The following is a 27,190-nucleotide window of genomic DNA, read 5'->3' on the forward strand; positions in this document are numbered from 1 at the left end:
GGAGGGTATTATGCTCAGAGAAACAAGCCAAGCGGGGAAAGAGAAATACCAAATGATTTCATTTATCTGTGGAATATAAGAACAAAGGAAAAACTGAAGGAACAAAACAGCACCAGAATCACAGAACTCAAGAATGGACTAACAGGTACCAAAGTGAAAGGGACTGGGGAGGATGGGTGGGTAGGGAGGGATAAGGGGTGGGGGAGAAGTAGGGGGATATTAAGATTAGCATGCATGGGGGGGGTAGGAAAAAAGGGAGGGCTCTACAACACAGAGAAATCAAGTGGTGATTCTACAACATTTTGCTATGCTGATGGACAGTGACTGTAAAGGGGTTTATAGGGGAGACCTGGTATAGGGGAGAGCCTAGTAAACATAATATTCGTCATGTAAGTGTAGATTAGTGATACCAAAAACAAAACAAAACAAAACAAAAAGGGCAGTTCCTGTGTGGTATCCTCCAATGAGTTCTACACAAGGGTATAAAGGGCATATAAAAGTGTAGGCAAAGGGTCTGTTTGCGTTTATACAGAAGATCAAAGGCTAATTGGGCTACCCCGAAAATGAACTAAGATATGATATGAAAGAGAACTTCCAACATCAGCACTCTCTGGAAGACTCATGCCAGAAGATGATCATCAAAAAACCCCAACAAAGATCCACGCACTGCTACAGCTGTAGATGCACTCATCCCACCAGCTCCTGGACTTGCCATGGGAATGAAGGAGATATCTAAGCTGGCCTGTGCATACAGTAAAACAACAAATTTGACTGGATCTATACTGTTGGAACTCAACCCAGAATTAGGAGAAGTGCAAATTGTAGCGCTCCAAAATCTTACAACTACAGACTATTTACTGTTAAAAGAACATAAGGGATGTGAACATTCCCCAGGAATGGTTTGTTTTAATTTGTCTGATTTCTCTCAGACTGTTCAAGTTCAGTTGGACAATATCCACTATATCAGATAAGTTTTCACAAATGCCTAAGGTGCCTAACTGGTTTTCTTGGTTTCACTGGAGATGGCTGGTAATTACAGGTATGCTTTGGTTATGTAACTATACTCCTATTATGTTAATGTGTGTGCGCAATTTAAGTAGTAGCTTAAAACCTACACATGCTGAAGTTACTCTACAAGAAGATATGTCAAAGAAATAATCAATCTTCCCATGTTTTCTTCCGCCTGCTACTTCTATAGCTTTTCTTCTTCCTTCCTAATTACAACCCTTAAATAGAATTCGTGCCTCATATAGAATTTATCGAGTATCATAATTCTTCCAAGTGGTAAAGATACCTCAAGACAAATGCTGGGCATAGAAGCTACAGGGCATAAATATGCAAAGAAATAAAAAGCTAACCATTTCAAACAATAAGGCTTCTCTCTCACTTACCAACTTTACATTTCCCTGTATGGCCCCGGAAGATGACTGGTTAGCCAGAGACGGGTAAGATTCCTCAAGGGAGGAACAACCTAAGACAGGCACAGTCGCAGGGGGGTCATCAGGTGAGAAATTGGGGATCAACAGAGGTGAGGCTTAGAACCTCACCTCCCCGTTCTGAGAGAAATCTTCTGCATACGTGGATGTTTTATTGCCCTTGTCTAGCTTGGATTAACACATAGTCTACAGGCACACACCTGATCATCTACATTTGCTCTCTTACAACACTAAACTATGTTTTCTACCTTTATCTTGTATCTACCTACCACTTCAGCATTTTATTAAAAATAATAATAATAAAGAGAGAAATGTGGTATCCACATATAAATCAAGTATAAAAACCAAATGAGTATTCATATTTGAACTGACTGTTTATAGTTCATAATGCATGAGCAAAACCGAAAGTTTCTGTGATGACTGCCCTTGTACTGTTCACTATGTAACTTATTCATTATGTAAGAATTTGTTCTCCATGTAAGAACTTGTTTGTTATGCCTCAGAAGATTGGAGACTGACGAAAATTAGGCTTGGGGTGGATTAATGATTGTACGTTGAGCATTGACTCCCCTATACAGAATTTTATTGTCGTTAACAACCATTTGATCAATAAATATGAGAGATGCCCTCACACACACAACAAAAGGACAGACTTCCAATTGTAAAATAAATAAGTAACTGGGATGTAATGTATAGCATAAGGAATATAGTCAAGATATTGTAACAGCTTGGTAGGGTGATAGCTGGAACCTAGAATTATGTATATAAATGTTTTATCACTGTGTTGTACACTTGAAACTAATGTAATGTAATACTGTGCGTCAACTACCCTTCAATAAAAAATAATTATCTGAAAAAAAAAAAAGAAAGAGAATCTGCGTTTTAAGAAAGATTTCCAGGAAATTCATGTGCACATTAAAGTTAGAGAAACACTTATCCAGTGGCCCCTTGATTTTTGCTCTTCTGTGAATCTTTGGCTCTGAGATTCAATAAGCTATAGCTTATTGAAATATGAGGCAGACGCAGGAAATGAATGACAGAGGCCGTTTTCCCTCTCTGGGCCTCAGTTTCTCCATTTGTACCCTGTGGCTTGTCCAGGAGTACTGGGTTCCCAAGTACTAGTACATGTAGGCCAAGGATAGAGTCCACCTATCCTATGTCAGTATCTTCTCTCCTAGCTGTTGATGACAAGCTATTCCATGCAATCTACTGTTGTTTCCCACTATGCCCATATCTTGGTCACCTCTGTCCTGTTCAATCCACATGCTGTGGCACATAAAGCCATCTTTGACTTATATCTGCCTCGCCTTGCCTTTTTCTCCAATTTTCCTATGTAAGTCTGCTTCCAAACTCACTATTTTATTCATCTGTGTATACATTCATTCATTCTTATGTTGTTCTTGTAGCAAAGCATAATGATAAAGAGCATGCATTCTGAGATCAGACTTCTTGAGTTTGAATCCTGGCTAAACCAAGCTATGGGACTGACAGGTCACTTCACTTCTCAGAGTTTCATTTTACACATCTGTAAATTGGGGATAAAATTAGAACCCACCTGCAGGAATTAGATTAGTTAATATATGTGAAAATATATGCCAAAATCAGTGCCAGACACATAAGTCCTTGATAATATTAGCTTGATCATGTTTTTAGCAAACACTTCCTGATGCGGACTCTGTGACTAGCACTGCGCTTGGTAGCACAGAGAGAAGATGAATTGCCCACATTCCCTGCTCCCACAGAGGTCACAGACTAATGGGAACATGAAAAAGGAAGGAGATAATTTTAATAAAGCATGCTGGGAAGAAAGAGAAGTATGAATGTGGGATAGTAGGAATGGTGAAGTCTACCAGGGGACATGGTCATTTCCTTACCCCAGGCAGTTGGAGAAAACGCCAGAGATGATACCTAAACTGAAGCTTGAAATACGCGATGTTCACCAGGCCATCAAGGTGAGGGCAGAGGTGGGGAATCCAGGCAGAAGGAGTACAGGAGCAAATGTTCCCTCATTGGGGGTCTGCAAGTACTTCAGCATCACTGGAATGTAGGACACTAGCAGGGGTAGAGAATGGTCAGAAATGAGACTGAAGAGGTAAGGAAAAACTAGGTGGTGGCAGGTTGCCAGTGCCAGACCAAGTACCTGGCCTTTATTTGATGGTGTCCAAAGTATCTTATGTGTTTGTACACCCACAGGAAAAAGTTGATCATGTACTCCCCAAATATGTGTACTTATTAATTTATATATAAATCACATAAATATACTACTGAGCACATTATGAAGCATATGCAAAAGTATAAATAAAGAATAAGGAAAAGCCCCATGTATGCAGTGTTAATATTCTTTTCTTACTCTTTCATGATTTGTCTCCAGCACTCCCCAAAGCATGTGCACCCCAATTTAGAAATAACTGTGGCCCATAATGAGGCAACATGGCATGGTTTTAAGCAAGGAGTGAAGTGGGGGTCGGCTGGAGCAGGGAGCTGGGAAGCAGGGAGCTCAGTAAAGAAACTGGGGCAGCATTCACAAGAGGGATGCTGATGGCTGGAGCAGTGCAGTGGCAGTGGGATTTGTAAGACCATCAGGAAGGAGAAAGAAGCTGATGTGCACAGACAGTTAAATAAATACAGAGGGTGACAACCTGATTTCGGCTTGTCTGATCTGGTATGGCAGATGACAGTGCTTTCTTTGAGATGATAAATGTGGGAGGAGCAGCAGATATGGGAAAACTTAGTGGGGCCTCATTACCCCATATAACACCTTAATGTGAATTTGAAAAAGGCCCCTGGCTTTCGGGAGAGGGACTTGGATTTGGCACATGAGTGAAGCCAGCACAGACTGAGTTTCAGCCTTTGCTCAGACCCCACCACCTGTGGGAGCCTTTGTAATCTGGAAGCCTCAGTAGCAGCCCTGGAGCCTGGGCTTTGTCATCAGGAACCCCCTGGTCTTGATGGACAGATGGCACTCCCCTAGGGAGAGACAAGTTTGGAAAAGGTGAAAGGTGTGTGACCTTAGCCAGGCAGTTCAGGAGATAGGTGCTGAGGTAGTCAAAGAGGGGTTCCTGGAAGCAGGATTTCCATATGGGTAAGATTTGAAGGGATCAGGATCACTGCATGTGGGGGACCCAGGGGAACCAAAGGCAAAAAATTCCACCATAGATTTGGAGTGCAGGGTCTAACCAGAGAGGTTGTTAGTCAAATGAAACAAAGTCCAAGCAGTCGGGCAGAATTTGGATTTTTGCTTCAGTAGAAAAAGGAAAACAAAAGATTTTCTTTTAATTAGGTGAAGCATGCTGAAGGAAATGTTCCTGGGCAGACTCTGTGGAAAGTATGCTTGCTGGAGGCAGCACACACACAGAGGCCCTGGTGTGCTGCTGCCAGACAAGCTCCACCCTACACCCTCACACCCCTTCAGGACACTTGGAGCAGTAGCAGCTCAGCCCACTCCTATACTAGCCCAGTCACAACCACAGTCTGTTTCAGCTGCCTAGAAACACTTCTCTACCCTGACTGGTCTCTTGTGCAGACTGCATATCCTTCTCAAGTGATCCTGAAAGTTGCTGCTTTGGTCAAGTAACTTCACCCTCCCCTCAACCCCTAATATCTGTGCTTCACTTTCTCCATTTGTAAAATGGAGACTGTTGTTTCTGCTTCTCACCAAGTTGCACTAATGCTCTCTAGGACACCAAACTATTACTCCTCAAAAGCCAGATCTGACCCATCTCTCCTCTTTTTAATATTTATCCATGACTTCCCATTCTCCATAGCAAGTCTTCACTGCCATATGATCTCACTGAGTCTGGTGTTCAAAGCCTTCTATTCTCTAGTCCTAGCCAACCACTCCAAACTTCTCTCCCTACTACCTTTCCCTGTGCTTTTGCTCCAGCCAACTCTAACTAAATATTTGTTGTTCTCTGAAACACATCCTGTGTTTTCCTGCTGTCTGTCCAGAATGCCTATCCCACAAAAAATTGTTGAGTGCTTTCTGTGTGTCAGGCCATATTCCAGGCAGCAGCAAGTAAGACAGACAAAATCTCTGCCCTCAAGTAGCTCATGGCCAAGTGGAGAAGACAGACAAGGAAAAAATAAACCAGGAAGTATATGTCAGTTTGTGAATGGGCAGTGCTACAAAGATATGGAAAGTAGAGCAGGGGAGATGGACAGTGAGGAAGAGCGTGCTATTTTAGAGTGGTCAACGATGTTTCTTTGAGGAAATGACATTTGAACAAACACTTGACAGAAGAGAATAAGACTTGCAAAGATCTGGAGGAAGAGCATTCCAGGCAAAGGGAACAGTCATTGAAAAGGCTCTGAGACAAGAGTGTGCTGAATAAATTCAAGAAACAGCAGGTAGGACTGTGGGTGGAACAGAATGAATGAAGGGAAGAGTAGGAGGAGATAGGGCTAAAGAGGTCACAGTGAGTGGCCCTGGTGAGGATTTTGCTTTTACTCTGAGTTGAGACAGGAGCCACAGAGTTTTGAGCAAAGAAGGCACATGACCTGACTTAGGATATAACAGGTTCTCTCTGAATGCTGTGTGGAGAACAAATAATATAGATACAAGGCCTTAAAGAGGGAGGTCTGTGAGTAGGTTATTGTGTTTCTCCAAGCAAGAGATGTTGGTTGTTTGAACCAGGATAGTAATTGCAGGAGTGATAAGAAATAGTCAGACTGTGAAACTATCTAAAGATAGAGCCAAAATTCCCTGATGGATTAGATATGGAGTATGAGAGGAAGAGGGTAGTCAAGCATGACTCTTAAGATTTTCAGCTGAATAACTATTTCCTGAGATAAGAAAGACCGGTGGGGGGGGAGTACATTTGGGAGGTAGGGGAGATACCAGGAATTCAGTTTGGGATATGTTAGAATTTGGGTGCCTACTGGATATTCTAGTGAAATGTCAAGTGAACAATTAGTTACATAGGTCTGGAGTTCAGGGGACAGGTTCACACTGGAAATACAATTTGGGAGTCATCCGTGTATAAATATTTAAAGCCATGGGGCTAGATAACCTCACCTAGAGAGTGACTGTAGAAAGAATAGAGGAAGGGAATGGGAGGATTGAGAACAGAGCCTTGGAGTGTCCCAAAGATTTAGAGGTCAGAAAGAGAAGGAGCCAGCAAAAGGAGACTGAGAAGACACTACGGTTGAGGAACATCTACCCTCCATCTTTCAAGCCTAGCACCAAATCTATCTCCTCTAGGATTCTTTCCTGAAGACCTGGGCAAAAATGATCCCTTCTCTCTTTGAACTCCTTAATACCTTATTACATCCCTTAGAGCAATGGGGAAAAACAGGGGTAAGTCAGTCTGAGTTAGTATCCCACCAGTTTCTGAGTCCCTGAGGTCAAGGCCCCCTCCCCAGTTAGGCCTAGATGCCTTTGCAGCAATTTTCATTCTGCTTTCACAATTTTTAGGGACTTTACCTCCCCTCATATTACTTACTTAATATACTTTCTTTACATATATATATGATTACCTAAATTAATCTTATAAGCAATAATATCTGTGAGCTCATGTGTTCAATGTGCTAGTTATATTTTTAATGCATATTATATACATATGTAACAATTATAATAAAAATTTTCAGTTGTGTCCCACCCAAAATTATTTTATGTGTCCAAACAAGGAATTCATTCAACACTTTAGGAAACATAAAACTCTGAACACCAGGTCTACCATATGCCAACTGTGTGGTCTCTATTTCCCCATCTGACAAATAGAGATCATGAAAATTGCTTCATCTGGTTTTATCTGCCTGTTCTGTCCTCTCTTTTCTTGTTCCTTTTCTTATTTTGGCTTTATGGTACTATTTTGCTTTTTCTCTCTCACCGTCCCCCTTCCTCCTCCTCCGTCATCTTTGTATGTCTCTTTCTATGTCTCTGACCATCTCTTTTTTTCTCCTCCCTTTGTCTTTGTCTGTCTTTCCTCTTTCCTGCTTCATCAAGACAATCCACAATAAAGTCTATGTTACAGGAGTCAAAGAGAAGCACCAGGCAAAGAAAATCTATGAGGAAGCCCATTAGCAGGGAAAGACAGCTGCTCATGTAGGCATCAGGTAAGGCTCCCTTCAGTCTGCAACATGACAGGTTCATCTTAGCTCAGTGGTCAGGGGCTTACACATATTCTCTCTGGGCCTCAGACTCTACCTCTGTAAAGTGGGGACAATGATCTCTACTTCATAGGATTACATGAAGAAGATGTGATTTAATGAATGTCAAAACCTGCTAGACAGTAGGAATTCAATAAACTGGAGTTTACTTCACCATTTCCATTTTCTTCCTGCCAACAAGATGTGGCTTATCTAAGAACTGGCACTTTCCAGTAAGGTCATGTTCAAGTGAGATTTTTCTACACTGAATCCTGTTTTCTAACTGAGATCCATTCTGTGGCAGAAATGTATTGTCTTCCTTCACTGTTTTCTCCCAGCTTCCAAAAAAAGTTTCATAAAGCTCGTAAACTTTACATTTGGTTAATACACACTAAGCAATTAATGCCATATAAATAAATTTAGCCCAAAGCATGGGGGAGGGGTGGGTATGAGAGGTTATTTGAAAGGGAAGAGGTATTGTGTGTACAGGAAAAACTCTTTTTATAAAACAAATCATTAGCCCCTTATTGTACAACTCTACTTTCAGATTTTTACCTATAGAGTTTCCTTTTGGGTAAACTGCATGTGACAGAATTTTTTAAGCAGAATATTTAGAAAGGTGAATGAGTAAAGAGACAGATTATGAGTGAAAGAGTGGATGACAAACTGTGGATGACAGGCTCAGCTGAACTAGAAACCTGGTCAGATCTTCTGGGGCCACAGTGCGGGTGGACAGACTGGGTCATCTAATAACCCTGCTCCCCACTCATGAAATCCTATTCACTTTCCACCCTTCTCTTTTTTATGCCCAGGGACTAGGAATCAGAGAAGTTCTGCATCTCCATCAGCCTGGAAGCAGGCACAGAGGTGACCTTTTTCCCTGGCCTTTGAGGAGCTTTTGCAGTGGCACCAGGACCAGTACAAGCTGGTGGTGAGCCTGAAGCCTGCCCACTTGGTCAGAAGGCTGAGTGTAGAGGTCACAGTGTCAGAAAGGATGGGCATTGGCTATGTTCACATACCACATCTAAGGACCAGCTGCGTGCACAGCAACACACACACAGGTATGTGGGCACACCACAGGTCAACCGTCAGACTGGTCTTCCTGGAATAAAACCTGCCCATTTACCCTGGACTCTCTAGTACCACTTCTACCTGGTGGACACTGCGAAGACCCTTCTGCAATCACAAGAAGAGAGCATGTTTGGAAGTGAAGATATTTGGGTTACAAACATGATCTGATACTTTGAAAGCTTTTTGAAACCAGGAAGAACAATAACTTTCCAGAGTTGGGATTTCCCTAATGAAAAAACAAATATTGGGGTAGGGATTGCTGGGTGGGCATCAAGAAACCATGTGTTGACAATGTTCAGGGTGCCAAAGCCACACTGGCCAAATCTTGCTTTCCACTAGAATCATCACAGAATGGAAGGGCAATGGGAGGACACTGTGAAGTGCAGGCTGCCCTTGAGGATACCGTCTCAGGTCCTGTAAGCCACAGAGATGTCTTGGTTGCCAGCCATGCTTCAAAATTCATCTACAGGTGTTTGAAGGCCAGACCAGCTAAAACAGGATCACTATGATGGCTGTTAGAAATACAGATTCCTGGGCCCCAACCTTCTATTTTCCACTTCAGTAGATTGAGGAAGGGTCAAAGAATCTGTAATGAGTTACAATTTGAATTTGAGATCCATCTGCCCAAGCATGGAAATAACCACTGAGCGGGCCTACACACCTCCTATCCAAGATGAGGGGACAGGCATAGAGAAATGGCCCACCTCATGTGGCCACCCTCACCAAACTATTTAGCTTGGAGGTCCTGCCTAATTTGACCCTGCTGACCCAGACAGACAGTGTGGTGGACATAGAGGAGAGAGACAGACTCACAGACGTGGGTTCAAATCCCAGCTTTGACCTCCCCTAAGGTGGGACCACAGGCAAATCACTCGGTTGCTCTGCTTCACTTTTCCCACCTGTACAATGGGGAGAAGCCACCTACGGCCCAGGACCATTCTGAGAATTTGAGAAAATTCCTCCTTGAGAATCAGCGGTAGCGGTACAGAGTAACGAAGATGTGATGACAACTGTAACCGTTAGTATTATCGAGTACTTACTAAGACCCAGGTGTGGTTCCAAATGCTTTACGTAAATGGTGCCATTTAATCCCCACAAACCCTGTCTGTGAAATAGGGTCTATTATCATTCCATTGCTACAGATGAGGAGGCTCAGGCTTAGAGAGTGTGAATAACTTGTCCAGGGGCCCACAGGCAGCATCGGAGTCCTTGGAGCCTGTGCTCTTAAGCCCTGAGCTAAAAATGGCAGCTCCCTCCCCCTTCTCCTTAAAGGTTAAAACAGAGGGTAGAGCCAATCCTGTGGGGATAAACAGAACAAAGACCTCTGAAAGGAAGGAAGCCAAGGGAATGTATGTAAGAAGGCGCCTCAGAGAGTATGGGGGCTCAGGTTGCCCCTAAGCTTCCTGACAGCTGCAGCAGGGAAGAGGAGGGGAGCAGAATTCCCAAGTTTCCATTTTCAGGGGGTGGAGGCGGGGAAGAGGCACGGAGACATGCCTAAATGAATATTTGTCTTGGACTGAAATTCCAGAAAAGTTGATCTTGCAGCCAGCTCAGCAAACATCCGGGATCAGTAATTCATGTGTGATTTCATGAGGTGCTAAAAGGCCTATTCACACAAGTGATTCCGAGATTCAGAAGGCAGATCGGGAAGAAAACATGTGAAATTCTATCCCAGAGAAGAAACTTGCTAGAGTGCAATTTCCTACAGCACTAAAGGGCATGGGAGGAGACCTAGGTAGGCCCTGTCTGCATGTCTGTCTCTCTCCACAATACACACCACATGGCCTCTCTGGGAGGAGACCCAGGACCCTGGTCTACCTGGGGACATGACATTCCTCCAGACTGGGCCCCAGGAGGGATACAAGTGAGCCAGATTGCCAGAGCCTGGGAGCTGAGGAGACAGTTGGGTCTGTCGGGCTGGGCTTGCTGGAAGGGGCAGAGCAGGAGGAGCTGGTTGTAGGATTTGGAGGAGTGTGGCATTTGAGCAGGTGGCAGGGCATTGCAGGTAGGAGGAGCAGCAGGTGGTGCAGGGCTACCTCTCACTGTGCCCAGATATTGCCCCTTTTGGCATCACTTTACCTGGATTTCTGCCTGGTGAGCTCCCCATGCCAACCTACCCCTCCCCTCCCCACCCATACAGGTGAGGCTGACTCATCCTCATCCACCAAGATTGAGAAGGGAGAGAGACCTGTGTCCAAATCACCTTTTGCCCAACACTGCAAGACCAAACTGCCTTCTCCAGCTCAGGCATTATGGCTGACTTCGTGGTACAGTATGATGTAGTCATGGAGGACATCATTGGAGATGTGCAGGTAAGGGAGCTGGGGAATGGAAAGAGCATGGACTCTGGAGTAAGACAGGCCTGGACAATGATCTGGTGTCCTAAGTTGCTCATTTGGTTCTCTCTATGGATCAGTGAGGACTAGGGAATGCGGACAGGATGATGTGCAGCAACACATGACTTCACACGCTGAGGGGCACATGTGCTCCCCCAAAAGGTTGAAGCCCTGAAACTGCATACACGGAATCAAGCTCTAAATGAATCCATTCCTAATTGAATCAGGCCATAGCCCACTCTTAACAGTGTGGTTAAGTGAACCTTTTGGAAAGTGAACCACAGGCCAGTAATCGGTCTCTCACTCATGGGCTCTCACACTTTCTGCAGCTCTGATACTCTCAGGTTCGCTTGGACTTGCTCACTCGCTGTGTCTAAGTTTTAAAAATTCGTTTTGCTTCACCTGAGTCATCTTCCTGCACAGAGAGCCCTTAAATTCTGAGTTCACAGACTCATGAAGAGCATGCAGAGGTCCCATGCTCTACCAGAGGGGTAGAACACTGATCCAAGACCCTTGGCTCGACGACAAGGATTGCACGGCAGCCTGAGATGTCTGGTCCCAGCCTGCCTTTGCCGCCACACCTCTCGCCACCTCCAGCACACAAATCACCCTCCAGCTGCCCTGCACTATACCACACCTCACACCATTCTCCAATAACACCTGAGCCTGCCACTCATTTCTGCCTGAGCATTTGCTCTTATTATCCACTGCCCCGGGAATGTCTTCTCTCTCCTTTCTCCACTGGTCAGTGCCCTCCTCATCCTTAAACCTTGCTCAAACACCACCTCCCTGGTGACCTCACCCCACTCACAATTCCTCTCTCTGCTCTGGGCTAAAATAGTACTTTGGCCACACCTCTCCTCAGGCACTTATTTATTCTTTCATTCATATGTGAACTCCTCTCCACCCAGCAGGCTGCTCCCCAGCCGAGCAGCACTGCTGGCTGATGTTGGGAACCCCAAAGTGAATCACATAGATCCTATTCACTGTCTCCAAGTGAAACAGAGAGAGGCACTACACAGTCACAAGATGAGAAGTGCCCTTTCTGTGACAACATAAGGTATGATGGAAGCCATCATGAGGGGAGAAGGTAGGCAGGGAAGACTCCCTGAAGGAAGTAAAGACTGACCTGGATCTCAAAGAATGCAAAGAAATTACCAAGTTGAGGGCAAGGCTGTGAGAAGAGAAAGTCATTCTAGCCAACTGGGGCTGCATGATGCAAGGAATGGAGGCTGGAAATATGCAGGGGTGTGTAGGGAACTACAAGTGGGTTGGTGTTCCTGGAACATTCATTTGAGGCATAAGAAGTGATAAGAGATGAGACTGAAGGCCACAAGTGCTGCAGGGGCATGATAAAAAACATGGAATTTTTCTTGAAGGTGACCAGGGAATCATGAGAGGGTTTGAGTTTGGAAAGACTCAGAGTGAGCAGCTGTAGAAAAGACACATAGATGAAAAGAGCCATAACAGAAGCAAGGAAACCAGAGAGAGAGAAGTCCTGAATTTGGGCTTTGTTAATTTGGGATGTAAAGGAGGGGTTCACCTGAGACATATCCAGCAGATAAAGCCAGCAGGAGTTGTTGGTGGTTTGTATGTGGGGAGTGAGAGGCACGGGAAGGTTCAGGTGTGACACTCAGGTTTGCGTACGGAGTGACCATGTGGATGACGGTGACTCTAAATGACGATGACACACAAGGGCAGGCTGAGGGCAAGATACGAATTTATTGTTTGGGCAGGATATATTGGAGGCATCTTCAGACATCCAAGGGAACAGGTGCAACAGTGAATGGGTATGCATCTGTGGAAAGGGAAGAGTGGAAAGAATTGGACTGAGGAAAGAGATGTGGGGACAAGAATGCAGATTCAGGGGTTGAACCCAAGAGAGCTAAGGAGGTGACTCAGGAAGAATGTATAGAGCTGTAAGAGCAGATCCAGGATGGCAGTTGCTAAGGCAGTGCTTCCCAGTCAGGAGCTACTGGTCTCCTCAGCCCTTGGAGTGTACAGCCCTGACAACTGCCAGCAGCCTGCTCAGAGCTCTGTATTCCCACCTCTTCCCTCCATTGTTGCTACACAAACATGATAATTTTCTTTACACGCCATGATTGAAAAACATTGGGAAGCACTGTTTAAGGAAGAGGGGGGAAAGTTGGAGCCCACGAAAGGGACTGAATCAGATGGGCCAGGGAGCTGGTAGGACACTAGGGAGAGTTCACCACCTCAGAATGCCAGGGGAAAAGATTCTTCTGGGGACCATAAGTTATCACCAATTGTGGAATACCTCAGGGAGGTGCAGTCCAATGAGAATCGAAATAAACCCATTGGGTTTGGAAACCAGCTACTCGTTGTTGCCATAAGTGAGAGAAGGGTCAGTGCGTGGTTGGGGCTGGAGCCAGTCTGGGGTGTGTGGATGAGTGAACTGGAGGTGAGAAGACCATTGCAGATGATGGTTTCATTATTGTGGATGCTGCAGTGGGAGGGAAGCTGGTTTGGAGTTTAGTGGAACTGGGATCAGTGGGGGTTGTCTTAGTAGATGGAAAAGACAAAAATTTTTATATTCTTAGGAAGACCCGGTAGGGCTTGTGGGGTGGATTGGAGAGAAGTAGAAGGATCCTGATTGGTGGAGGAGGTGCTGGAGGCTGGCAGTGCGTGGGGTCTGGGACAGGACTATTTTGTCCTTAAGTAGAGGAAGAGGTGTATGGGTATGAGGACCCTATGCAAGGGTAGGGTGGGTAGTCTGAGGGATATGGCCTGGTGCCCTTAATTTTCTTCACGGGGAAGGAGGGGAGACATTTCTTGAGAGTGGGGTGACACGACAACTGAGGGGAGTGCAAGAGCTTGGTGACCTGGGTCATGACTCTGGCTTACAGGATGTGAGTTGTGGGGTCACCAGTGAGCCTGAGACCACGGATAAGCAGGAGTGTCATTTTCCCAGAAGCTCTCATCTACTAGGGTATGGGAGGAACAGGATGACACCTGGACTCTGCCTTTGCCTTGGGCAGTTGCAGGATGGTCGACCCAGGCCTTTTGGACTGTGATAGAGTTCAGGAGAAAGTAAAGATAGAGCCTCCACATGCACTTGTGAATTAATTCAAAGGCTGGGGTGGGAGGGTAGAGCAAGATATCCTTCCATCTCCTTCCACTCCCCCACCCAGAGAGGAGGGAATAGTGTGGCCAGCCATTTGATCAGAGAGTGCCTAAATGGCAGAGAGGAGAATAAGCTGGTTATCCCAGAGCAGGTCCAGGGCTACTGGCCAGCACAGATCCTTAGCAAGCCTGTACTTCTCTTGGCTGCGCTGACACTGGTCCTGGGGTTCCTCCCAGCAGCCCCTTCCCCTTCCCTCAGCTGTCCCAGCCCCCAGGCTCTGCAGAGTGGGAGATGGAGTGGGGGAAGGAGGTCAGCATCCAATCACATCCTTAACAGCCCAAGGCCTCTGCACCTGGTCCAACCAACCCCATTTGAACAAACAGCTCACTCAGCCTCTGCTTCCTCCTTCCCTCCCTACTCTGCCCAGCAACAGCAGAAAGGAGGCTTAAGGAGGAGAGGGAGGCCCTGCTAACTCCAAGCCCCTGGCAGCAATGGAGCTGGCCCCCAGGCTCACTCTACAGAGGGAGGTTAAAACAATACTTACAGTTCCTGGAGCCCAGGCAAAATGTCCCTAGGGGCCCTCAAGACTGTGCAAGCCCGGCTCTCATGGACAGGAACTCTCACATTACAGAGATCCTGATCCTTGGAACCTTGGGCCACAAGCCAGTCTCATTCACTCCGCAGCACTGGGGCAGGCCTTGGGCTGACAATCTGAACAGCAGAGACGCAGTTGTGGTGGAGGAGATGGACATTGAACAAGCAATCGCACAAATGCCTGTTTAGCTAGAAACAGTGACAAGGCTTAGGAAGGAGAAGAGCAGGGTGTTTGGAGATAAGTAGGGACCTGATCTAGACTGGCTTTCACAATTCTTGTTGGTTTCTCTCTCTTTTCTTTTTTTTGGTCCAGATTTATGGTTATTTTATTTTATTTATGGCTATTTTATTCATTACTTTGCTCCCAGAGGCCTCCCATCTGTTGAGAAAAACGTGGTGTTCATTATTGACGTGAGAGGCTCCATGTTTGGTACCAAGATGATGCAGGTAACAAGGACCCTGAGAACCTTTCATAGCTCTTGTTTTAGAAGGCTCAGAAAGCAGAGAGTGTTGGAACCGTGGTTCCCTTGGAACAGAGACCCTTGTATCCCATCACTCTTGGATCTTATAGGCCTGGGCCTACCTAGGGTCCTTGCACCTTACACATGAGGAGCTATGTAGACCTGGAGGCATAGAATTCTAGGAACATTGAAACATTGGTCAATGGGGTCTGAAACTATCAAGATCCTCAACCACCAAACTCCAGGTCTCAAAAGGGCCAAGAGTCATAAAAACCCTTGAGCTAGAGTATTCTGGTATGATAAGATCTGAGACAACAAAACAAAGCAAAACCTTAGTCCCTTCAGATCGTAAACCTTCCTGAGGCTACAGGTGTTTGTTTCTTTTTTGTTTACTTTGAAACTGGAAAAATATATCACACTGACATTATAGTGCTTAGAAACCACAGAGTCCTTGGTCCATCTAGGTTAAATTTTGTAGCCCTTCTACCGGTTTGTATTACTATCAGCGGTGTGTGTGTGGGGTTCCCATTTCTCTGCATCCTAGCCAGCACTTGTTGAAACTTGTCTTTTGGATAGTTACCATTCTGACTGGTGTTATGCCTTACTGTGGTTTTGATTTGTGTTTCTCTGATGATTGGCAACGTGGAGCATCTTTTCATTTGTCTGTTATGCAGTCATCAATACCATCCATCTCCAGAACGTTTTCAGCTTCTTAACCTGAAACCCTGTAACCATTAAACAATAAATCCCCACTGTCCTTGTCCCCTAGATCCTGACAGCCACTATTCTACTCCTTGTCTCTATACATCTTATGCCTCATATAAGTGGAATCATACAATATTTGTCCTGTTGTGACTGGCTAATAACTTTCTATAATGTATTCAAGATATATCCATGTTGTGGTATGTGTCAGAATTTTCTTCCTTTTTAAGACTGAATCATACTCCCATTCTATGTGTTCATGTGTTTACCACATTTGTTTTGTCTTTTTTATTTATCCATTAATCTGTTGTTGAATTCTTGGGCTGCTTCCACTTTCACTTAAATTTTGATTTAAAAATACACTAATGTGATTAAGCTCTTAGGGGAAAAACAGTGAAAGATGAACTGTCCTTGCTTTCTGTCATATCAGGACATTTATTTAAGTGTCAACAGTTTGGTTTTAAAATAAAAGAGAGTCCTTTCATTTGCTTGTGAGTTTAAACCACTTTTCTTAAAAGTGTGGAGTAACAACACCATTTACCAAACAGTTTGCCAACCAAATTGTAATATAAACGTGTAAGTAACTTTTAATTTGACTTTTCTGATATTTCCTTCATTTGAATTCGTTTACACACACAAAATGTTTACAGAGCTTTGTCCCTGGGTGTTGGATTTCCTGGAACCCAACGAAGTTCCTCTAGCATTTTGTAGTTCAAATTCAGTTTGTCAAAGCAAGAACATTTCTCTGTTATTTCATGTGACAGATGTTCTTCAGCAGTTAGAGTAAATGAATGTAAAGGGAATCATGGAAAAGGCTCTATTTTAAAATCTGTGTAAAATATTAAAATAATTAAAGTATTAATTTAAGCTTTTAATGTAATGACGTGTTACCTTTACAACCTGAATTAACAAAAAAGTCTTCATAGAAAAATCTAGGGGCTGGCTTTGTGCTGACAGGAAAATATGCTATGAAAGACTTTATCACAGAACACATTTTCTTAGATTCATATTCACCCTTTAATCAAATATATGAGGTGGTTTGCAGTTTTAGCTTTCTGGAAAATTTGCTGCTTTCTCTAGTGATAACCAGAAGAAATTATCAATAAGTGATAGGTTTCTATAAATGCTGTCATATTCAATTTGTTTCAAAAAATTTTTTGTATCCGTTCTATCAGAGCACCTTTGAAATTATATATTGGAGCCATGGGCTGAAGAGAGTTTGACTTGGAACCTGATTTCATAACATTCTGGCAGCAACATTTTCAAAGAATATTACTCTGGGGCTCTAAAATTATGACTCAAGGGTCCTGGGACAATATAGTGTTTGTACCTCAAATTTATGAACCACAGAGCTTTTAGGAGTTAAGGTATGGGATACAAGATCAATTGACTTTTAGTATCATAGTTACCTGGATGCTTAAGACCTCAGGAAGTCACTGGCCATTCAAGCTTTGGAAAATTAGGATTCTTAAACCTTATAAAGTCCAAAAGCTCATAGCCTAGCTTTCTTAGTGTTACAGTGATTTTTCAGCTTCTTAGTCACATTATTTTTTGCTTACCCCGTCTTCTGGTATTTCCACATTACTGCTAAATTGATATAGTGAGTACCTAATTTCAGGTATTGTATTTTTAAGATTTGGAAAACAGCATTAGTGATTTCATGGGCAGGTCTCTAGAAAATATCCTGAGGCAAAGAGATCAAAATTAATGAAAAAAGAGACTTGAGAAAAAGATGGGACGTGAGAAGTGAGGCAGAAACCTCATTTCAAAAAGATGTACAGGATCATGGGAAGATGGTGGCATGAGTAGTTCAGTGGAAATCTCCTCCCGAAAACATATATATTTATGAAAATACAATAAATACAACTATTCCTAAAAGAGACACCAGTGGATACAGTACAACAGCCAGGATACATCTACATCTGCAAGAACTCAACATCACAAAAAGGGGGTAAGATACAAGCCGTGGCCAGGCGGGACACGAACACCCCCTCACCCCAGAACCCGGCAGGAAGAAAGGAATCAGAATGGGGAGGGAGTGAACGCCCAGGACTGCTAAACAACCAGCTATAGAAATCCACACACGGAGCACAGACACAAGGTGCATGGGGTGCTGGATATTAGAGAAATGGAAAAGCAAAACCTGTGGGCAGGTCCCCGCAATTGGTGCCCCTGAGACAAAAGAAAAGCGAGTGCTTTTTGCAAGTCTTAAAGAGACAGGGACCCCACCGCTGGATGAAGTCATCCCAGCACACTTAGCCAGCAGCTAAGAATCTCGGGGAACTTTAGGTGCCCTAAACCCCTTGGTGGCAGCACGGATCTGAAGGCCCTCACTACATTAAGCAGCCTGCCAGTCATTCCCCCAACTGGTGTGGACCCTGACACACTGGCCCAATAGTGGGAGAGTGGCAGTGTGTGCCAGGGCAGCAGCGCCCAAGGGGACCGGGAGCAGCCTGCATGAGCAGGCAGTGCCAGAGGGGACCGGGAGTGGCTCATGTGAGCCCACCATGGTGGCGACTGAGCAGCCTGGGAGCGGCCCACGCGCTCCGGCAGCAGTGGCACCAGAGGGGCCTGGGAGAGGTGTGTGTGAGCTCACGGCGGTGGGGACTGAGTGGCCCAGGAGTGGCCCACATATGCCAGCAGCAGCAGCACCAGAGGAGCATGGGAGAAGTCCGCGTGCACCTGCAGTGGTGCCAGAGGGAGCAGCCGTGAACCTAGGAGCTGATCGGAATCCCAGCCCAACGCACAGCCACCCAGGCCAGACCCAAAGGCCGCTGCTGGCACAGAGCTGACCAGCAGGGGCGGCATTATTGCGGAGGAGTGCATCTGGCATGCCTGCCACTCCCCGCAGGGCTCTGAACTGCTGACAGAGACCCCGCTCACAGCAGCTTAGGGGATTAACCCGGTGGCTGCTCCAGGAGTGCGGGTAACTGACACAGGCAGTGGAGAAGGGCAAGGCATCCAGCAAGCAGGAACGGACTTTTTCTCCCAGCTGACACACCCACAACCTGCCTACAGCCACCGCTATCACCATGAAAAGGCAGAAAAATTTAGTCCTGTCCAAAATAGTCCAGACAACCTCTGAGAGAGGATCTGAAGAGACAGACCTAACCAGTGTCCCTGAAAAAGAATTCAAAATAAAAATCATAAACATGCTAAAAGATCTGCAGAGAAATATACAAGAGCTAAGGGATGACATCCAGAGGGAGATTACAGAAATGAAACAATCTCTGGAAAGATTTATAACCAGAATGGATTAGATGAAAGAGGCCATTGATGGAATAGAAACCAGAGAACAAGAACACATAGAAGCTGATGCAGAGAGAGATAAAAGGGTCTCCAGGAATGAAACAATATTAAGAGAACTGTGTGATCAATCCAAAAGGAACAATATCTGCATTATAAGAGTAACAGAAGAAGAAGAAGAGGGAAAAAGGGATAGAAAGTGTCTTCGAAGAAATTATGGCTGAGAACTTCCCCAAACTGGGGGAGGAAATGGCCGCTCAGACCACAGAAGCACACAGAACTCCAATGACAAGGGACCCAAGAAGGGCAACACCAAGACACGTAATTAAAATGGCAAAAATCAAAGACAAGGAAAGAGTACAAAAGGCAGCCAGAGAGAAAAAAAGGTCACCTACAAAGGAAAACCCATCAGGCTATCATCAGACCTCTCAACAGAAACCTTACAGGCCAGAAGAGAATGGCATGATATATTTAATGCAATGAAACAGAAGGGACTTGAACCAAGAATACTGTATCCAGCATGATTATCATTTAAATATGAAGGAGGGATTAAACAATTCCCAGACAAGCAAGAGTTGAGGGAATTTGCCTGCCACAAACCACCACTACAGGGTATCTTAGAGGAACTGCTCTAGATGGGAGCACTCCTAAAAAGAGCACAGAAAAAACACCCAACATATGAAGAATGGAGGAGGAGAAATAAGAAGGGAAAGAAATAAAGAATCATCAGACAGTGTTTATAATAGCTCAATAAGCAAGTTAAATTAGACAGAAAGATAGTAAAGAAGCTGACCCTGAACCTTTGGTAACCACAAACTTAAAGCCTGCAATGGCAATAAGTACATATCTTTCAATAATCACCCTGAATGTAAATGGACTGAATGCACCAATCAAGAGACACAGAGTAATAGAATGGATAAAAAAGCAAGACCCATCTATATGCTGCTTATAAGAGACTCACCTCAAATGCAAAGATATGCACAGATAAAAAATCAAGGGATGGAAAAAGATATTTCATGAAAACAGGGAGAAAAAAGCAGGTGTTGCAACACTAGTATCAGACAAAATAGACTTCAAAACAAAGAAAGTAACAAGAGATAAAGAAGGACATTACATAATGATAAAGGGCTCAGTCCAACAAGAGGATATAACCATTATAAATATATATGCACCCAATACAGGAGCACTAACATATGTGAAACAAATACTAACAGAATTAAAGGAGGAAATAGAATGCAATGCATTCATTCTGGGAGAATTCAACACACCACTCACTCCAAAGGACAGATCCACCAGACATAAAATAAATAAGGACACATAGGCACTGAACCACACACTAGAACAGATGGACCTAATAGACATCTATAGAACTCTATATCCAAAAGCAACAGCATACACATTCTTCTCAAGTGCACATGGAACATTCTCCAGAATAGATCACATACTAGGCCACAAAAAGAACCTTAGTAAATTCCAAAAGATTGAAATCCTACCAACCAACTTTTCAGACCACAAAGGTGTAAAACTAGAAATAAATTGTAAAAAGAAAGCAAAAAGGCTCACAAACACAAGGAAGCTTAACAACATGCTCCTAAATAATCAATGGATCAATGACCAAATTAAAATGGAGATCCAGCAATATATGGAAACAAATGACAGCAACAACACAAAGCCCCAACTACTGTGGGATACAGCAAAATCAGTTTAAAGAGGAGAGCATATAGCAATCCAGGCATATTTAAAGAAGGAAGAACAATCGCAAATGAATGGTCTAATGTCACAATTATTGAATTTGGAAAAAGAAGAACAAATGAGGCCTAAGGTCAGCCGACGGAGGGACATAATAAGGATCAGAGAAGAAATAAATAAAACTGAGAAGACTAAAACAATAGAAAAAATCAAGGAAACCAAAAGCTGGTTCTTCGAGAAAATAAAAATAGATAAGCCTCTAGCCAGACTTATTAAGAGAAAAAGAGAATCAATACACTTCAACAGAATCAGAAAGGAGAAAGGAAAAATCGCGACGGACCCCACAGAAATACAAAGAATTATTAGAGAATACTATGAAAACCTATATGCGAACAAGCTGGAAAACCTAGGAGAAATGGACAACTTCCTGGAAAAATACAACCTTCCAAGGTGGACCCAGAAAGAAACAGAAAATCTAAACAGACCAATTACCAGCAATGAAATTGAAGTGGTAATCAAAAAACCACCCAAGAACAAAACCCCCGGGCCAGATGGATTTAACTTGGAATTTTATCAGACACACAGAGACAACATAATACCCATTCTCCTTAAAGTTTTCCAAAAAGTAGAAGAGGAGGGAATACTCCCAAACTCATTCTATGAAGCCAATATCACCCTAATATCAAAATCAGGGAAAGACCCCACCAAAAAAGAAAACTACAGATCAATATCCCTGATGAACATAGATGCAAAAATACTCAATAAAATATTAGCAAACAGAATTCAAAAATATATCAAAAGGATCATACGCCATGACCAAGTGGGATTCACCTCAGGGACTCAAGGATGGTACAACATTCTAAAATCCATCAACATCATCCACCACATCAACAAAAAGAAGGACAGAAACCACATGACATCTCCATAGATGCTGAAAAAGCACTCGACAAAATTCAACATCCATTCATGATAAAAACTCTCAAGAAAATAGGTATAGAGGGCAAGTACCTCAACATAATAAAGGCCATATATAATAAACCCACAGCCAACATCATACTAACAGTGAGAAGCTGAGTGCTTTTCCTCTGAGATCGGGAACAAGACAGGGATGCCCACTCTCCCCACTGTTATTCAACATAGTACTGGAGGTCCCAGCCATGGCAATTAGACAAAACAAAGAAATACAAGGAATCCAGATTGGTAAAGAAGAAGTCAAACTGTCACTATTTGCAGATGACATGATATTGTGCATAAAAACCCTAAGGACTCCACTGAAAAACTACTAGAACTAATATCGGAATTCAGCAAAGTTGCAGGATACAAAATTAACACACAGCTACCTGTGGCTCTCCTATACACTAACAATGAACTAATAGAAAGCAAAATCAGGAAAACAATTCCATTCACAATAGCATCAAAAAGAATAAAATACCTGGGAATAATCCTAACCAAGGAAGTGAAAGACCTATACCCTGAAACCTACAAGATACTCTTAAGAGAAATTAAAGAGGACACTAACAAATGGAAACTCATCCCATACTCCTGGCTAGGAAGAATTAATATAGTCAAAATGGCCATCCTGCCCAAAGCAATATACAGATTCAATGCAATCCCTATTAAGTTACCAACAGCATTCTTCAATGAACTGGGACAAACAGTTCAAAAATTCATTTGGAACCACCAAAGACCCCGAAGAGCCAAAGCGATCCTGAGAAGGAAGAATAAAGTGGGGGGGGATCTCGCTCCCCAACTTCAAGCTCTACTACAAAGCCACAGTAATCAAGACAATTTGGTACTGGCACAAGAACAGAGCCACAGACCAATGGAACAGAATAGAGACTCCCAACATTAACCCAAACATATATGGTCAAGTAATATTCAATAAAGGGGCCATGGACATACAATGGGGAAATGACAGTCTCTTCAACAGGTGGTGCTGGCAAAACTGGACAGCTACATGTAAGAGAATGAAACTAGATCACTGTCTAACCCCATACACAAATGTAAACTCGAAATGGATCAAAGACCTGAATGTAAGTCATGAAACCATAAAACTCTTAGAAAAACCATAGGCAAAAATCTCATGGACATAAAGATGGGTGACTTCTTCATGAATATATCTCCCCGGGCAAGGGAAACAGAGGCAAAAATGAACAAGTGGGACTATATTAAGCTAAAAACCTTCTGTAACAGCAAAGGACACCATGAATAGAACAAAAAGGTATCCTACAGTATGGGAGAATATATTCATATATGACAGATCCAATAAAGGGTTGACATATAAAATATATAAAGAGCTCACACACCTCAACAAACAAAAAACAAATAATCCAATTAAAAATGGTCAGAGGAGCTGAATAGACACTTCTCTAAAGAAGAAATTCAGATGGCCAACAGACACATGAAAAGACGCTCCACATTGCTTGTCATCAGAGAAATGCAAATTAAACCACAATGAGATATCACCTCACACCAGTAAGGATCGCCATCATCGAAAAGGCAAACAACAACAAATGTTGGCGAGGTTGTGGAGATAGGGGAACCCTCCTACACTGCTGGTGGGAATGTAAACTAGTTCAACCGTTGTGGAAAGCAGTATGGAGGTTTCTCAGATTGCTCAAAATAGAAATACCATTTGACCCAGGAATTCCACTTCTAGGAATTTACCCTAAGAATGCAGCACTCCAGTTTGAAAAAGACAGATGCACCCCTATGTTTATCACTGCACTGTTTACAATAGCCAAGATATGGAAGCAACCTAAATGTCCATCAGTAGATGAATGGATAAAGAAGATATGGTACATATACACAATGGAATATTATTCAGCCATAAGAAAAAAACAGATCCTACCATTCGCAACAACATGGATGGAGCTAGAGGGTATTATGCTCAGTGAAATAAGCCAAGTGGAGAAGGACAAGTACCAAAGGATTTTACTCATCTGTGGAGTATAAGAACAAAGGAAAACTGAAGGAACAACACAGCAGCAGAATCACAGAACCCACGAGTGGACTCACAGTTACCAAAGGGAAAGGGACTGGGGAGGTTGGGTGGGAAGGAAGGGATAGGGGCGGAAAAGTAAAGGGGCATTACAAGTAGCATGTATAATGTGGAGGGGTTACAGGGCAGGCTCTACCACACAGAGAAGTCAATTAGTGATTCTACAGCATCTTACTATGCTGATGGACAGTGACTGTAAGGGGTATGTGGGGTGGGACTTGGTGTAGGGGGTAGCCTAGTAAACATAATGTTCTTCATGTAATTATAGATTAATGGTACCAAAATATGGATATATAAAATAAAATAAAATTGACTACTAAAAAAAAAAAGAAAGACATATAACAAGAAAATACAGCAAATACAATCAATTCTGAAAAAGGAACCCAAAGACTGCAACAGACTTGTTACAGCTGGGGAAAAGAACAGGTCTCACCCAAAAGTGTAAAGTAGCAGAGCTGCGATGTGGCAAGGCCCATGCCCTTACCCCACCCAAGCTCACAGCCTGGAGGATGTGAAACAGAGCTGTGAGGGAGTAGAAGCCCAGGACTGCTAGACACCCAACATGGAGATCTGCTTCGGGAGCATGAACCCACATTACATTGTGCTCTGGAGATTAGAGGGGTTGGAAAGCAAAGATAGGCAGAACACTTGGAGAGAATGAGATTCCAGCTGCTTGTGGAGAACAGGTAGCCACAACCGGCTGCTTGGGGACAAAAGAATGGCAGCCATTTTGAAAGACTTCCCCACAGTGTGAGGGGTGCTAATGGGGCAATGATTACACAGACCTTCCTCCTCAGTTGAAAGGACAGGTGAAAAAATTCATCTTGGCACAGTCAGTGCAAGGTTGGAACTTTCAGGACCTTCAGATGTTCCATCTCCCTGGCTCTCGATGCAGCCCCAAGGCCCCCCACCACAATGTGCAGCCTGTGGCTCCTTACTCCTGGCAGTCACTCGTCCACACACTTGCTGGCCCCCCCACCACACCAGGCCAGCTGGAGAGTGACTCTGCCTATGGCAACTAAAGGAGTAGAATGAAGAGGTTCCTCCCACTGGCCTTGCAGTGGAGCCATGCACTGCAGCTGGGAAGCAGGAATGAGTTATTTACTCCTAGCAGGTCCTGGTGATCTGAGCCTGCAACCGCCACCATTGCTCCAGGTGCTGGGCAGCCCGAGAGAGTAGAGCTTCTGGACAGTGGAGGGCACTGACTACACAAAGTTATTATTAGAAATATGAAATGGCAAAAGACTTTAGTCCAAAGAAAATTTTCAGAAAAAAACACCAGAAAGACGGCTCAGTGAAACTGAAATCACCAATCTTCTTAATAAAATTTCAGAATAGAAATCTCAAAAATGCTCATGGAGCTACAGAAAAATATTCAAGATCTCAGGGAGGACTTCAAGAAAGAAAGAAATTTTGAAAAATACAGTTTCTGAAATGAAAGATAAAATGGAGGGATTTAAAAGGAGATTAGATGAGGTAGAGGAGATGGTAAGTGAAACAGAAATTGGAGAACAGGAATACAAGGAAGCTGAGGCAGAGAGAGAAAAAAGGATCTCTAGAAATGAAAGAATAATAAGAGAACTGTGCAACCAATCCAAATGGAACAATATTCACATTATAGGGGTACCAGAAGAAGAAGAGAGAAAAAGGAATAGAAAGTGTCTTTGAGGAGGTAATTGCTGAAAACTTCCCCAATCTGGGGAAGGAGATATTCTCTCAGGCTATGGAGTTACACAGGTCTCCCAATGGTAGGGACCCAAGGAAGACAACAAGACATATAATAATTAAAATGGCAAAGATCAAGGACAAGGACAGAGTATTAAAAGCAGCCAGAGAGAGAAAAAACATAATGTACAAATGGCCGTCTTGCCTAAAGTAATCTGCATATCAATGCAATCCCTATCAAAATACCAACAGCATTCTTCAATGAACTAGAACAAGTAGTTTTAAAATTCATATGGTACCACAAAAGACTCCAAAAAGCAGTCCTGAGAAGGAAGAATAAAGCAGGGGGGATTATGCTCCCCAACTTTAAGCTCTACTACAAAGCCACAGTAATCAAAGCAATTGGTACTGGCACAAGAACAGACCCATAGATCAATAGAACAGAATAGAGAGCCAAGATATAAACCCACACATATATGGTCAATTAATATACAATAAAGGAGCCATGTATGTACAATGGGGAAAAGATACCCTCTTCAACACCCGGTGCTGGCAAAACTGGACAGCTATATGTATGTAAGAGAATGAAATTTGATTATTGTCTAACTCCATATACAAAAGCAAACTTGAAATGGATCAAAGACCTGAATGTAAGTCATGAAACCATAAAACTCTTAGAAGTAAACATAGGCAAAAATCTCAAATATAACATGAGCATCTTTTTCCTGAACACATCTCCTTCAGCAAGGGAAGCAAAAGCAAAAACGAACAAATGGGGCTACATCAAACAAAAAAGCTTCTGTACAGCAAAGGATACCATCAATAGAACAAAAAGGCATCCTACAGTATGGAGAATATATTTCTAAATGACATATCCAATAAGGGGGTAACATCCAAAGTAAAGACCTCACATTCCTCAACACCCAAAATCAAACAACTCAATAAAAAATGGGAGAAGGATCTGAACATACACTTCTCCAAAGAAGAAATTCAGATGGCCAACAGGCACATGAAAAGATTCGCTCCACATTGCTAATAATCAGGGAAATGCAAATTAAAACTATAATGAGATATCATGTCATACCACTGAGGATGGCCAACATTCAAAAGACAAGCAACAACAAATGCTGGTGAGGATGTGGAGAAAGGGGAACCCTCCTACACTGTTGGTGGGAATGTAAACTAGTTCAACCACTGTGGAAAGCAATATGCAGGTTTCTCAACAAACTACAAATAAAAGTACCATTTGACCCAGGAATTCTACTCCTAGATATTTACCCTAACGAAACAGGATCCCAGATTCAAAAAGACATATGCACCCCTATGTTTATTGCAGCACTATTTACAATAGCCAAGATATGGAACCAACCTAAGTGTCCATCAGTAGCTGAATGGATAAAGAGGAGGTGGTACATATACACAATGGAATATTATTCAGCCAGAAGAAGAAAACAAATCCTACCATTTGCAACAACATGGATGGAGCTAGAGGGTATTGTGCTCAGTGAAATAAGCCAAGTGGAGAAAGACAAATACCAAATGATTTCACTAATTTGTGGAGTATAACAACAAAGAAAAACTGAAGGAACAAAGTAGCAGCAGATTCACAGACTCCAAGAAGGGACTGTGGTTACCAAAGGGAAGGGGTTGGGGAAGGTGGGCAGGAAGGGAGGAAGAAGGGGATTAAGAGTCATTATAATTAGCACACATATAGGCAGGTCATGAGGAGTGCAATACAGCATGGAGAAGACAAGGAATGACTCTATTGCGTCTTACTACACTGATGGACAGTGACTGTAATGGGGTGTGTGGGGGAC

This window comes from Manis pentadactyla, chromosome X (assembly GCF_030020395.1).
Source record: "Manis pentadactyla isolate mManPen7 chromosome X, mManPen7.hap1, whole genome shotgun sequence".
Classification (NCBI taxonomy): Eukaryota; Metazoa; Chordata; class Mammalia; order Pholidota; family Manidae; genus Manis; species Manis pentadactyla.